We start from the raw sequence: 14,896 nt of genomic DNA, 5'->3' as shown, positions 1-14,896 counted from the left end.
ACTCTATGTTCATTAATAGTTAATAATTTCTAGGAGTTTTCTGGTGGAACTTTTGGGATCTCTTAGGTATAGTATCATATCATCTGTGAAAAGTCATAGTTTGTCCTCTTCTTTTCCAACTAATACTCTCTTTTGATTTCCTTCTCCTGTCTTACTGCTCTAGAAGAGTTTCAAGTACTATGTTGAAAAGGAGTGGAGATAGTGGATATCCTTGTCTGGTTCCTGATTTTAATGGGAATGCTTCCAGTTTTTCACCATTTAGAATGATGTTGGCTGTGGGTTTGTTGTATATAGCTTTAATTATGTTGAGGTATGTTCCCTCCAGTCCAATTCCCTCTAGGACTTTGAACATAAATGGTTGCTGAATTTCGTCAAAAGCCTTTTCTGCTTCTATTGAGATGACAATGTGATTTTTGTCTTTGAGTCCATTTAGATGATTAATGGCATTTATTGACTTGCTGATATTATACCATCCCTGCGTATCTGGGAGCGGTTTGCAAGTATTTTATTGAGAATTTTTGCATCTATGTTCATTAATGATATGGGTCTATAGTTTTCATTTTTGGTTGTGTCTTTACCCAGTTTGGGTATTAGAGTGATGCTGGCTTCATGAAGGAATTTAGGAGTTTTCCCTCTGTTTCTATTGTTTTCAATAATTCAAGTAGTATTGGTTGGAGGTCTTCTTTAAGTGTCTGGTAGGATTCTGCTGTAAATCCATCTGGGCCTGGGCTCTTTTTAGTTGAGAGGCTTTGTGTTACTGTTTCAATTTCCTCACATGTCATGGTTCTGTTTCAACTGTTGATCTCTTCTTGATTTAACTGTAGTGGTTCCCATGATTTCAGATATCCATCCATTTCTTTTAGATTTTCAGACTTGGTAGCATATAGGTTTTAAAAATATTCCCTTATAATAAATGATCTGGATCTTTTGGGTGTCTGTTGTGATGTTTCCCCTTTCATCTCTGATTTTGTTGATTTGGATTTGCTCTTTCTTTCTTTTGGTTAACTGGGCTAAGGGTCTATCTTGTTTAACTTTTCAAAGAACCAGCTCTTAGATTCATTGATTCTTTGTATTATTTCCTTTGTTTCTATTTCATTAATTTCTGCTCTGATTTTTGTTATTTCTTCCCTTTTGCTGGGTTTGGGTTTCATTTATTCTTGCCTTTCCATTGTCTTGAGTTACAGTGTTGGGTCATTTATTTTGGCTCTTTCTAATTTTGTAATGTAGGCACTTAGAACTATAAACTTACCTCTTAGGACTGCTTTTCATGTGCCCCAGAGGTTGTGTTGTGTTGTATTGTCCTTTTTGTTGAATTCCAGGAATTCTAGTTTTCTTTCTTAATTTCTCCTTTGACCCACTCATTGTTTAGGGGTGTGTTGCTCAATCGCCACAAGTTCATGTAGTGACTAGGGCTTTGACCAGTGTTGATTTTGAGCTTTATTGCTTTGTGGTCCAATAGAATGCATAGAATTATTTCAATATTTTTGTATTTGTTGAGGTTTGTTTTGTGGCCCAGTATGTGATCAATTTTTGAAAAGTTCCATGGGGTGCTGAGTAGAAAATGTGGTCTTTGGTGCTTGGTTGGAATATTCAAAAGATGTCTGTTAGGTCCATTTGATGTATAGTATTTAATTCAGCTATCTCTCTGTCTATTCTTTGTCCAGTTGACCTGTCTAGTGGAGACAGTGGGGTATTGAAGTGCCCTACTATTACTGAGTTGGAGTTAATGTGTGTCTTAAAGTCCTGTAGTGTTGTTTTTATGAATTTGGGGGCACCAGAGTTTGGTGCATGTATAGCCCAAGGAAGGCACTAAGTTGGTCTGGGTGAAAAGGATCAGGAAGCAGTATTGGTTCCCCAGGTGTCTTGGGACCCAAAACTAGAAATGGCACAGGGCCCAAACTAGGAGTAGAGAACAGAGGGGGAGATGGAAGGGTGGATGAGGCTGGGGGAGTCAAGGCACAGAGGGCTCTGCGATAGACTTAGCCCAAGAGAGGCCTGTGAGTAGGAGAGCAGGCTAGGAGAGCGGATTTTGTTTCTTAATCCATTTAATTAGCATGTGTCTTTTGACTGGGGATTTCAGTCCATTGATATTTAAGGTTATTATTGAAAGATATGTATTGGTTGCTGTCATTTTGATTGCTGTTTATGTTCTCTGAATAATTTTGTGTTCCCTCGATTATACCTGTATTTATTTTCTTTCTTTGCTCCTGGGGTATAGTTGTTTCTCTCTCTGCTCTCTGTATTGCTTCAAGTATTCTTTGAAGGGCTGGTTTTATGGACATGTATTTTTTCAGGCTTTTCCTGTCATGGAAGATTTTTCTTCCCCCTCAACTATAATAAACATTTTTTGTTGTTGTTGTTGTTGTTGCACGCCTTTAATCTTAGCACTCAAAAGGCAGAGGCAGGCGGATCTCTATGTGTTCAAGGCCAGCCTGCTCTACATAGTGAGTTCCAGGGCAGCTGGGGCTACAGGGAGACCCTGTCTCCAAAAGACCTTCCCCCCCCCCCAAAAAAATAGACATTTTTGCTGGGTAAAGTATTCTTGGCTGACATCTTATTCTGGCCTGGCATCTACTGTCATGTAGAAGTGGAAATACCTTGGTCCAGGCTCTTCTGGCTTTCATAGTTTCCATTGATAAGTCAGCTGTAATTCAGATGGGCTATCCTTTGTATGTGACTTGTTGTTTTTCTTTTGCTGCTTTGAGTAGTCTCCCTTTGTTCTGTACATTTGGTGTTTTTACTATGATATGTAGTGGGGAGTTTCTTTTCTGATGCTATTTGGTGTTCTATGTGCTTCCTATATTTTTATGGGGATGTCTTTCCTTAATTTCTGGAAATTCTCTTCTACAATCCTGCTTAAGATCTGATCAACACCATTAACCTGAAATTCTTCTCCTTCCTCTATTCCTATGATGCGTAGATTTGGTCTTTTCATGGTATCCCACATCTCTTGCATACTCCATTCCTGATTTTTAGAATTTTTCCATAATCTTTGCTTGAGTAGTCCAGTTCTTCAACTTTCTCCTCAGGCGTTGATATTCAGTTTTCCACTTCATTCATTCTAGCAGTGAGGCTTGCCCCTGTTGCTTCAAGTTGGCTTATTGAGTTTTGTACTTCCTTCTTCATTTCTGCCTGAGTTTTCTTCAATGTTTCTATCTCTTTTGTGAATTCATTCAGAAGTTTATCCCTATCTTCTTTTAGCTCTTTGATTTGTTTGTATGTTCTTTAAATTCATTGAATTCCTTGATCATGTTTATGATTGTTCTTTTAAATTCTGTGTCCTGGGTTATCTCTAGGGGGGTTCTCCTTGTAGAACTCTTCTACAGGACTGGTGAGTTTAGTGGGGACACAGTGTTTTGGCTTTCCATTTTATTATTCTTTCGTTGTGATTTTGGCATGTGAATTTCTTTTGTTGTTTATGATTCTGATATGAGAATTAAGGTGAAGTATGCTTCTGTTTGTACTATTCCGGTGCCTAGATCCTTTCTTATTGGTTATGTAAAACTGGTTGATACAGGGTTCAGGTTCTCTCAGGTTTAATTTGGAGGGAACTGATGGCTTCAGATAGGCTATTCAGGAGCACCCACACAAGCCCAATTCAGGTTCCAGTCAGGTACACTCAGGCTTCCTTCACCATGTGGAGGCAGGATCTGGACGTTCTCAGGTAGTTTAACCTCTCTGTCTGCTAGGATCTCAGCCTTAGCCTACCAAAGCCAGATCTGCCCTGGGGCCTTGGGAGGGGCCTCATGAAATCCCAGGCAGTAGGTTGGGTATGGTGCAATTAGGGGAAGCTCATCACCACGTGGAGGCAGGATCTGCGGGCTCTCAGGCAGTCTCCTGTGTTCTCAGCCCTTCTGTCAGAATGAGGCCAGAGGGAGGCCAGAACTCGGCACTCTCTGGCTGTCTGCTGAGATCAGAGCCACTACACCGATGGAGATCAGAACCCACCCTCTCAGACTCTCCCTGTTATGTCTTAAGGACATTATTAACCACAGGTATTCTGGTCTTCTGGCTCTTAGAATCATCCCAACCTCCTCTCCTGCAATATTTCCTGAACCTTTAGTGTAGGGGTTATATTTTAGACTTATCAGTTGGGGCTGGGAGCCCAAGATCATTTATTTTCTGCGTTGTGGCTTCTTTTTCTTAAGTTGCAAAAAGAAGCTTCTAGAGACAGATCTTTTTGGCCCTGTTAGGACTTATAGCAAGGATGACTGATAATTTGTGACATTCATAATCAGATCCATAAAGATTAAACATGTAGCTGTACTAGTTTACCAGGGTTATCATAGCAAATTAACATTATTTTGGCAGCTTAATACAACAGAAGCATATTTTCTTCCTGTTCTGGAAGTCAGAGGTCTTTAAGGTGTCAGCAGAGTTGCACTCCCTCTGGACTCTTAATTTGTGTTTGGATACTAGGGATCTAATTCAAGGACTTGTGTATCTAGGCAAGCTCTCCACCACCATACTAAGGCCCCAGCCTCCTCTGGAATTCATATGGGATATCAAGCCCTGCCTCTGGTGGCCTCTGGTGGCTTTCAGCACCCTTTGCTTTCTTGGCTGCACCACCCATACTTCTGTTTCTGGGATTACATTGCCTCTTTCTACCACATATCTGTGTCTTACAATGACACCCATCATTAGATTTGGAGCCAACCCACCTAATCCAGGATGATTTCATGACTAAAGATGTAGTTACTTTTAGTTTATATATATATGTGTGTTTGCCTGCATAAATGTATATGCACTATGCTCATGCCTAGTGCCTGTCGAAGACAGAACAGCTTCAGGTCCCCTGGAACTGGTTACAGGTGGTTTTGAGTTGCCATGTGGGCATTGAGAACCAAATTTGCATTCTTTGCAAGAACAACAAGCACTCTTAACCTCTGAGCCACTGCTCCAATCCCCGATCTTATATCTAGATTCTGCTCAGTTTAGTTCTATGTATGAAGACCCTTTATCAAAAATAAGGTTGCATTCACAGGGTCTGAGTGCCAGGCCATGTAAATATCTTTGTAGAGACTACTGCCCAACCCATTATTGCAGTCTGCTATCATTCTGTTTAATGTATCTAAGCAGAGAAATTTTTAGCTCCAAAGGGCCAAATAATGTGCTTAAAGTACTGGAGTGGAGAACCACAATCATTTACAACATACTCAGAGGAAGCCTATTCACAGACATAAATGGAGGGGCACTGAGGGTGTTTACTGTGAATGCTCCTCCGTGTCTTCTCTAGGACTAGCTGTGCTGTTTACCAAGAGAGATTACCCTGAGAAAAGGTAAATTCCCAAAGCTTCTGGGGATTCTTAGAAATTGGCTACAAAATGACTCTGATCTCTACATTCAAAGCATTATTATGGCCTACTGGTCAGAGTAGGGGATCTATGATAGTTGATATATTGATTCTTTGCCTAAATACCTTCACTAATAGAGTCATTGTAATGGCAGACTCATTCTGTGTTCATTACCCCAGTCCTAGAACATAAAACAGACTATAAGCAGTTTCTGACAATATTCTCACATATATTTTCTGCCCTATATGGTGAGGGTTTTTACAGTTACAGTAGGAAAGGCCATATGGAAGCCTTAAAAATTACCACCATCCACGCACCCTGCAGAAAGAATAAAGTAGCACTGCATCCATGAGTGAACTGATGACACTGATGACTGGAAAGATGACGATTCCCACCACATTCCCATTGACTGAAACTTTAAGCTGATGTAAATCTTACCAAGTCTCAAAGGAAAATCAGGGTATCATAAGGGCAATCTGGTGATGGTGCTGATTGCAGTTGTATTTATAGATATGTCATCTTTATTGGAGCAAATCTACACATTACTACTGAATATCTTCCATGAGGCTGAGATAGCAGTCAGTCTTCATTACCTTACCTCAGGTCTCTTTCAATTTTCCTCTTCCTCAGAATCCAGAGGGACATGCGTGGGCTTGATATCCATAGAACAGTATGCTGACCCGTTGCATTATTTGCCATATTGGCTTTAGTAATCCTGAAATATAAGCGCCCTTCAAGTCTTAGTAAGACTTATTCATGTTAGAGAGTGGGAGCTAGACTTCTTGAGAATTCAGGAGCCTAGTACACAGTCTGGAGTGATTTAAATCAATTTCTAGGCAGAAATCATGCAGATGTTTCGTAGTCAGGGTGTAGAGCCCAGAGTAACATTTTTTTTTTTTTGCACAAAAACAAAGGTAAGTGGAGATCTACAGCAACAAGATAAAGCTAGATCATTGAGGATTCAATTACATGTAAAGAAAAAAAATTGTTTATCAGATAAATAATTCTGAGCAGCTGTGAGTGGCTGAAGACAGAGAGTAGGGACTAGGCAGTGAAAAAAAGGATGTCATATATATCAACTAGAGCTTTGAATCAGTTACAGGAATGATAGCTGTAGTGGATTTATATCTTTTCTCTTTGCTTATTATATATGTTTTATTATTCATGCTAGCAATTCACATTTTCCTTTTCTATTTATGTAGTTTTTACAGGTTAAATTTACAATCTATTCTGTAGATACCAATCCAGTCACATTGAGACTGAGTTTGAGATGTAAATAATATATAACTAGTGATAGATTGATATAATAGTTGAGACTCCTAATGGGAGGAAGGGTAAGAAAGTCATGTTTATGAAGGAAGGCTTATCCTGTTAAGTGTAAACACAGGACATCAAATTTAGGTACAAGGCTACAGGGAGGAGCTAAGGAGCCAGAAGTATCAACTGGCCCAGTTTTCATGCTGTTACCTATCAGCTTCCAATTTACCCTTCTTTGCCTTTGTTGTGATACTCAAGCAGGACTCTATAAGTATTTCTCTTTTGTCATGTGGGAATATGCTAAGTACTATCAGTGGAGGGAGCTGGAGGGACAATGTACCAAGGACCTTGTCTTCTTGGTTTCCACATGCTTTTTCACTATGTTCCTTCAGTGTGTTTTGAGGAACAAGAACACCTAGTGGTATACACTGCCCAGCAAGCTTTTCTAGCTCTTTTTTGGGTGATTGGAAAATGCATTGATGGCATTTATTCTTTAGTAAGTTTTATTAACATCTTAATGTAAACCTTCCAGGTGATTCTTGCTGAAAGCCTTGAAGGCAGTTTTCTGCTTACCAGCACCAGCTTACAGTGCCATAACAAATTTCTCTACCAAGGCTACATTCTTTATAAGTCTGAATCACAGGCTTAAGTGGGGCATCTTTCCAAATTTGCTTTTTCCATATGTAACCTGCCACCACCCTTACAGGTAATGGGTACTGTGTATATCTACTGTTCTTAAACACTTTATGGTCTCTAGTAATAGTTAATCACCTATTAACTATATCTCAAGAATTTTTAATATTATTTTTCCCATTCAAAACTAATGTAGCTGTGCATGTTCAGATTCCTTCTCTTTACTATATATCATTAGCTGCACTTTGTATTGCCCTCTATAAAGTCACAATGCTTAGTGGATTTCTAGAATCCGGAGGCAGTATATACTACTTTCAGATAAGCTACTCTCACCTACTGGAGGTCTTTTTTTACTGTTGTTATTTTTTTGTGATAGGACCTCACTAAGTAGCCACGACTGGCCTCAAACTCACCATGTAGCCCAAGATAGCCTTGAACTCAGAGAAGTCCTCCTGCTTCAGTTTCTTGAATGCTGGAGTTATAGGCATGTGATACCACATTAAGCTAAGGCTGATATTCTTGAGTAGGGAAAAGGCATTATGTCCATACAAGCTTTCTGCTATGTGACTGAGCAGATGCAATAGTATTGAGCATGTCGAGACAGAGAGAGAGAGAGAGAGAGAGAGACAGAGACAGAGACAGAGAGACAGAGAAAGAGAGAGAGTGAGAGAGCGAGAGAAGACAAATTCCACTTGAGAACAATAGGCTCCAATAGTACAGAGAGAGAGAGAGACAGAGAGAGACAGAGACAGAGAGAGAGAGACAGAGAAAGAGAGAGAGTGAGAGAGCGAGAGAAGACAAATCCCACTTGAGAACAATAGGCTCCAATAGTACAGGGGCAAGCTCTTGAACTCTGCTGCCAACGAACATTCTCATCCCACTGATCTTTTTTTGGGTATTGGTAGAAACTCAATACCTTGTCATGAGTCACTGAGTGACTACATTATTCAAAATGCCCATCATAGACTGTATGCAGCCAAATCATCCAACATAAGGTTGACTATGCATAGACTAACTTCATATAATGTGAAAATACTTGATTTGTGGGTTGATGATGGCTACCTAGCTGGAGATAGATGATAGATCAGATGATGTGGATATAGATATGTTAATGCCTCAGGTCTGGAAGTTATAGATAAATTGCATAAAGCAAGTAGTTCAGAATCTCACGGTATGTGCTCACTTCAGTAGCACATATACTAAAATTGGAACAATACAGAGATTAGCATGGCCCCTGTACAAGGATGACACGCTAATTCATGAATCATTGCATATTTTTAAAAAGCTCATGATGTCCTTCTTTCTCATTTTCTGACTTATTCCTTTTAATTAGTGTCTCCAGCTTTTTGGGTATTCCCCCACAGTCATGTAAATGAAATTTGAAAATGAACTGCTTTGCAGAGGGACCCAGTCAGTAGATTGCCTGGTTTACGGCCAGGATTGCATACCTTCCAGCAGTTGTCTTCATCTCCATATGAGGTGACCATGGAAGACTGAGATGAAGAGACAGGGAGACTCCTCCCATGTCCTAGTTTTTTCTCCATTGCTGTGACAAAACACTCTGACCACTACCAACTTGGGGAGAAAAAGGGTTTATTTAGCTTACATATCCCAGGTCACAGTTCATCTGGGAGCCCAAGGTAGGAGCTTCAGGGCAGGAACTTGGAGGCAGGAGCTGGAGCACAGGCCATGGAGGATCACTGCTTACTGGATTGCTCCCCTGGCCCCTGATCAGCCTTTCTTATGTAACACAGGCCTACCTGCCCAGGTGTGGTACTACCTACAGTGGGCTGGGGCCTCCCACATCACTCAACAATCAAGAAGGTGCCCCATGGACATGGACACAGGCCAGTCCAATGGAGGCAATTCCCCAACTGAGGTTCCCTCTACTCAGGTGTGTCAAGTTGACACTAAAGCTATCCAACACATCCCAGGAGACAGAAAGCCAGTCTTTCTATTTGGTTGCCATAATTTTGTGGAACTGGGAAAAGCTGATGGTATAGCTCTATTGAGATCTTTATCGAGTTCCTGACAGGTGACCAACTGGCAACAACTGTAGAAAGACTGTTAGAAAACTGGGGACAAGGAGTTCAGAAACAGGGGATAGACATGCCCTATGTATTCCAGGGACCATTCATGGCAGGGGAGACTGCCATTAATCACGTGGATGAGATGGTTCTTTCTGTGAGAGAAAGTAGCATCTGTCACTAGCTTTCCTGATGCTTGTTCAGTAGACCCATTTCCAAAGTAGCTATGCCAGTATGGCTAGAGTTTGCTTATGGGGTTAATGCAGAATTTGAGTTTTCTTCAAGAGTAAGTTTACTACCATCACAGCTGATCACTTAATCTACCCACAACACAGGTCAATAATAAACCATAAGATGATATTTCCTAGGGAAACTAGCAAGCCATCTAGTGGTTAATTATATTGGACTTTTCCATTATGGACTGGGCAAAAATTTGTCTCATGAAATAGATACTTAATACTCACTGATTTGTCATCTCTTTATAGTATTTCTTTCTATAAACACTCACCAACCTACAGAAAACCTAATTCACCACTATGGTATCACATGTTGCATTGTCATCAACAAAGAAACTCATATTACAGAGAAGGGAGTGAGTCAATGGGGTTCTTTCACAGAATCATTAATCTTAGAACATGTCTATAGAACATATGTGTCTTGACAAAATGAAGTCCACCAAACAGCCAGTTATGGCACCACCTAGGTGACACCCCACAGTTGGAGTGCTGTCCTACAAAAGGGAGTATATGCCTGAAATCATTGGTCAATACACAGAGCACACTGAGTAAAGCATTTTACTTAATGCTGCCTTCTAATCTTGTCTTCAGAAAATGTAGTTCTGGTGTCTCAGTGACCTTTCCTGTTACTGGCATAAAATAGCATGACAAAAGAGACTTTAAGGAGAAAGGGTTTATTTTGACTTATAGTTGGAGCTTGTAGCCCATTACAGCAGGGAAGTCATAACATCAGGAGATTCAGATAGCTGGTCAGATCACATCCACAGTCAAGAAGCAGGGAGTGATGAGTGTTTGTGCTCAAATCACTGTCTCCTTTTTATATAGTCCAGGATCCTAGCTCAGGGAATGGTGCCACCCACAGTGAGTAAGTCTTCCTAGCTCAATTTCCATAATCAAGATAACCCCCAAAGTCAGGCCCAGAGGCCTCATCAAGTTGACAACTGGGATTAACTATCACAACTGTGAGCAAGGACTAAGCTGAGACTGGTTTCTTCTTTATTACACCATATATCCTGGATGAAGAACTTTCCAGCCCGTCAGGATTGGATTCAGTAATTTTGGAAAGTCTTAATAATCAGGGGAGAAATTCCTTCATAGAACACAGTAATATTTGCACTGAATTAGAATTTGAGACTCTCAAGTAATTCTTTAGAGACCTGACTATTGTAAATGTTTTCTCAAAAACAGGTAATAGTTTCTATTTTCTGCAGGTTGAGATCTTCCAAAATCTATTTGAAAAGAACACATTTTCACATGGTGTTACAGTTTATTTTAGTCTCATCATTTTATAAGTCAGAGTTCCTGGAAAAATCTAAATTATATTCTACATAATATGCTGTGGGGCCTTGTTAGGGGCACTATAACATGTAGCTTTGCTGGTTCCAAAAGTAGTGTATAGGTAAATAATGCATCAACATATCACAGGTATGATAAAGTATCATTTTAGAGTCTAACAGTATCACACATTATATCTTAGAAAACAGGAATATATATTTAAATATGATACTGTTTCAGAAGAAGCTGTTAAAAAGAGCTTAGTCAAAAACTAGTATATGGAATGATATTTTGGCTTACAGAAAATTTCAACAACCTTTGTATCAGCTAAATGTAGTTCACTAAAGATTAAAAAGTAATTTCTTATACATATAGAATACAAGTAAAATATTAAAATATTATCAGTTAATGCCAACTTCAATATACTATACACGCACTCAAATTTTAGTCTTGATGATTCAGAACAAAATATTTCCATAAATGTTAGGCATTTTTGTAATAAGGAAAGGAACACACACATTCAGCCATGAATCTTCCAGACAATGAAGAGGTAGTTCTATTGAGGGAGTCCAAGTCTTTCTTCCATGTCGTCCTGAAGACAGCTGTTCCAGATGTTTGTGAAACTCAAGCTGAATTTGAATTTCCTCATTCCCACATACAAAGCAGAGTTAAAATACAGTCCCAAAATATACATGTTAAGAGTAATTGTTCTCAGATGTTAAAGAGTTGACATTTTTACATCTTGTCAAAACAATTTAACAGCATATCAAAACTGAATTCAGCAATGTTTAATCATTGCTGATTCAAGTGACTTGGTGTGAATGTGAATGTGAGTGATTTGGAAACAGCAGCTGAGTAGCACACAAAAGTTTTGTAAAACTCAGGAGTGAATTGTTTTAGGCTATGCATAAAATAGTGTACTGGAATTTGGCATTTCATGTCAATTTTTGGTTTGTGAATTGATTTAGATACAAGGCCAAGTAATGAAAAACGATTGGAGTACTTTTATTGTTGCCTGCCAAATGATTGGCATTCTGGAAAGTTCTGAAATTTCCCCTGGTATTGTGTTTCGCCCCTTCCCATTCTTATCCTATGCATTTATCAAGGTCACTCTCACCCATTCATGTGTTCAGTACACATTTCATGTGTTTAGTATGGACTAGTAATTATGTCTAGTAATATATTGTCCATATGCTCAAGAAACCAAAGTAGACAGTATCACAAAAATTATTCTTTCCGTGTTTCTCCTCTACGATGTGAGGTTAGTTATACTTTAGCAACAGGATTATTAAAAGTTTAGAGAACAGATGCAGGCTATGCTTAATATGTGCTAACTGAATCAGTATTGTTTGTGTACTCAAATATTTTATGACAATAATTTAAAAATTTTTATTTATTTTTTATTTTTATGAGTATTATACCTGCATGTGTGTAAGTGTACCTGTGCTGTGCAATGCCCACAGAAGACAGAAGAGGGCATTGGATCCCCTGGAACTGGAGTTACAGATGGTTGTTACCTGTCATGTAGGTGCTGGGATTCAAACCTGAGTCTTCTGCAAGAACAGCCAGTGCTCTTAACCACTGAGGCATCTCTCCGGCCCCAATCATTTCTTATTGTCCTATATATGCATTATATGGGTTAGCTTGTGTGAAGTTAGGTTCATCTTCCAATGATTAGTGACCTGCTTAGTGGTATGTGTGGTTACTGACTGTAAAATAATGACAAGACATCTGTGGGAATTTCTCCAACAATCCCTGTATCTGGTTTTACCCATGTGCCCTCCTTGTCATTTCTGCTTCCTTTCAATATATTGAAAAGAGACAGGATGTTGCTTTGCAGAAGCTTCCAGCTACACTGACTGTGAGCAGCTACTGCCCATTCACTGCAGTCATTACATTCATAAATATTGAAGAGGTTATCATGAACTTTCTATGGCACTTCCTCAGAAAAGACTTGCTCAACTTCTCAAGAGCTTCATCTGCAAATAGATTGTTAGTCTCTCCTCCCCCTCAGCGTGGCCTCCTGATAATGCTTCTGTTTGTCAGCCTCCAATGGTCTTTCTAACCTGTATTTATCTTTCCTAAATTAGAGGCAGCTGGGCAATTTTAGGAGACAACAATTCACTAATTCTTCTTTTTCCTAATTTGCAAAGCCAGTAATTCTTTCAAACTTTAGGAGGCTGAAGACGAAGATAAAAATAAAGAACTATAGTCTTAAACTTTCTTAGGCCTTACTATTTTACAAGTATTCTGTTACAATACACATGTTTAAAAATATCAATAATAAGATTAAATAAACATTATATATATTATGCTAGTCCTATTTTTGTGTGATTGTTTTTAAGTTGTAGGAATAAATCAATTGCATTTGGCTTATTATTGTAAGAAAGTAATTTCTTTTACGCACAGCACACTCCCAGGAAAGGACTCACAAATGGAAAAGCTTGAGTTTGCCTTAGAATAAAGAATAAGGAATTTATATTTGCTAAACAAAGACAACCATTTTACATTAATAAATATATTTTTGCGATGTCCTTTTTGGAAGAAAATTTTAGACATATTAACTATTTCTTGAATAAACCTAGTGCCTGCTATTTTTTTTCACCTTACTGGGCATTAGATGCCCTGGAACTGTAGTTATGGACTGTGGCTAGTCTCCATGTGGGTCCTGAGAACTGAACCCAGAAGTGCAAGAACATCCAGGGCTTTTAACCACTGAGCCCTATTTTCACCTTTTAGGTTACATTATTTGACCTAATTTATCTTGATCTGTCGTGTGTGTGCGTGTGTGTGTAGTGTTTGTGTCTGTGGTGTGTGGTGTTTGTGTCTGTGGTATGTGTGTGGTGTATGCACATGAGTGTGGGGGTACATATGTGCCCCTGTGTGAACTGGGAGGCCAGAGCAGGACCTCGGTGTCTTCCTCTACCATTTTCTACCTTATTGCCTTGAGACAGGATCTTTGACTGAATTAGAAGCTTGCTAGCTGTGTCAGGCTGGCTGCCCTGGTGAGCTCTTGAGTCCCACCTGTCTCCACCCAGCAATTCTGTGGCTATAATCACCAGCCGCTGTGCCCAGCTTTTTACATGAGTGGTGGGACTTGGAACTTCGTTCTCATTCTTAGACAGCAAGCACTCACTCTTACCCACTGAGCCATCTCCTTAGCCCCTTTGATCTGCCTTTTCAGTCATCCATTGCACTTTCATTTTGAGTGATTCTTAGGGGAAATTTTAATATCAGCCTCGGCAGGCCTTCTCCATCAGGTATGGGAAAGTCGGGTAGGGAAGCAGTTTCCAGTATTTGACACATTGTAACAAGACTTGGTTTAAAAACATTACTGCTTGAGTATATATGCAATGAATAAGAGATAACAAAACTAGGTATGATGGAACATGCCACTAATGCCAATACTTGGGATCATAAGGTCCAGGCCAGCCTGGGCTACACAGCAAGACCCCGACTCTCAAAGGGGGGAAAACAAAAGAAAAAAGAAAAACAATAGGGGAGGGTGTATGACTATCATCAAAATACACTGTATGAAATGTCAAAGAATCAATAAAAATAGTAAAAATCAATAAAATTGAAGTGCTGTTCTTTTAATAAAAGCTGTGTTTTCAAGACAAATTAAACAACTATGGTAAGATACATAAAATGGATCTAAAATTCCTCAATGTCATTGTCATTTTTATTTGCAGTGAGTGGATTGTACATAAGACATTGCATTTTACTGCATCATTTTATTGTCAAGATAAAATGTTGTTTGCTATGAAAAAGATCCCTAAGTGGTCAATACATTTTGAAAAATACCTGTGCAAATAATATGTCAATCAAGTAACAGAACACCTGCATCACCTTAGGAAGTTCCCTGTGGCCCCTTAGCATCAACTCCCATTCACCATGGGCAGTCACCACCATGGGCAATCACTACCGTGAGAAACCACCATGAGCACCACCAGTTCCTGACACTCACAAGGACTCTCTTATGCTTGGATTCTTTTGCTCATTGTAATATTTTCAAAATCCACTGATGATGCTATTTTTGAAAGACCTTCTGAGTTTTGTCTAGTTGGGTTGCTATAAATTAAATTCCAGGAATTTATTTTTACCAAGAATTTTATAGATATATACTGTATGTTAATTTCTGTTCTAGAAATGGAATTGTTGGTCATGGGTAAAA

At 39.2% G+C, this 14,896-nt stretch overlaps 1 non-coding gene across 1 annotated transcript; it reads left to right on the top strand.

Annotated features, from left to right (window-relative positions):
• The first annotated feature begins 8,359 nt into the window (after positions 1–8,359).
• Positions 8,360–8,463, top strand: LOC115068710. Its single transcript, XR_003848055.1, has one exon. It is a non-coding gene; the product is annotated as a U6 spliceosomal RNA (small nuclear RNA).
• Positions 8,464–14,896: the final 6,433 nt, after the last annotated feature.

This window comes from Nannospalax galili, unplaced genomic scaffold, assembly GCF_000622305.1.
Source record: "Nannospalax galili isolate Female #2095 unplaced genomic scaffold, S.galili_v1.0 scaffold449, whole genome shotgun sequence".
In the NCBI taxonomy this organism is placed as follows: Eukaryota; Metazoa; Chordata; class Mammalia; order Rodentia; family Spalacidae; genus Nannospalax; species Nannospalax galili.
Note: the sequence above shows the minus strand (reverse complement) of the source record. Positions and strands in the feature narration are given on the sequence as shown.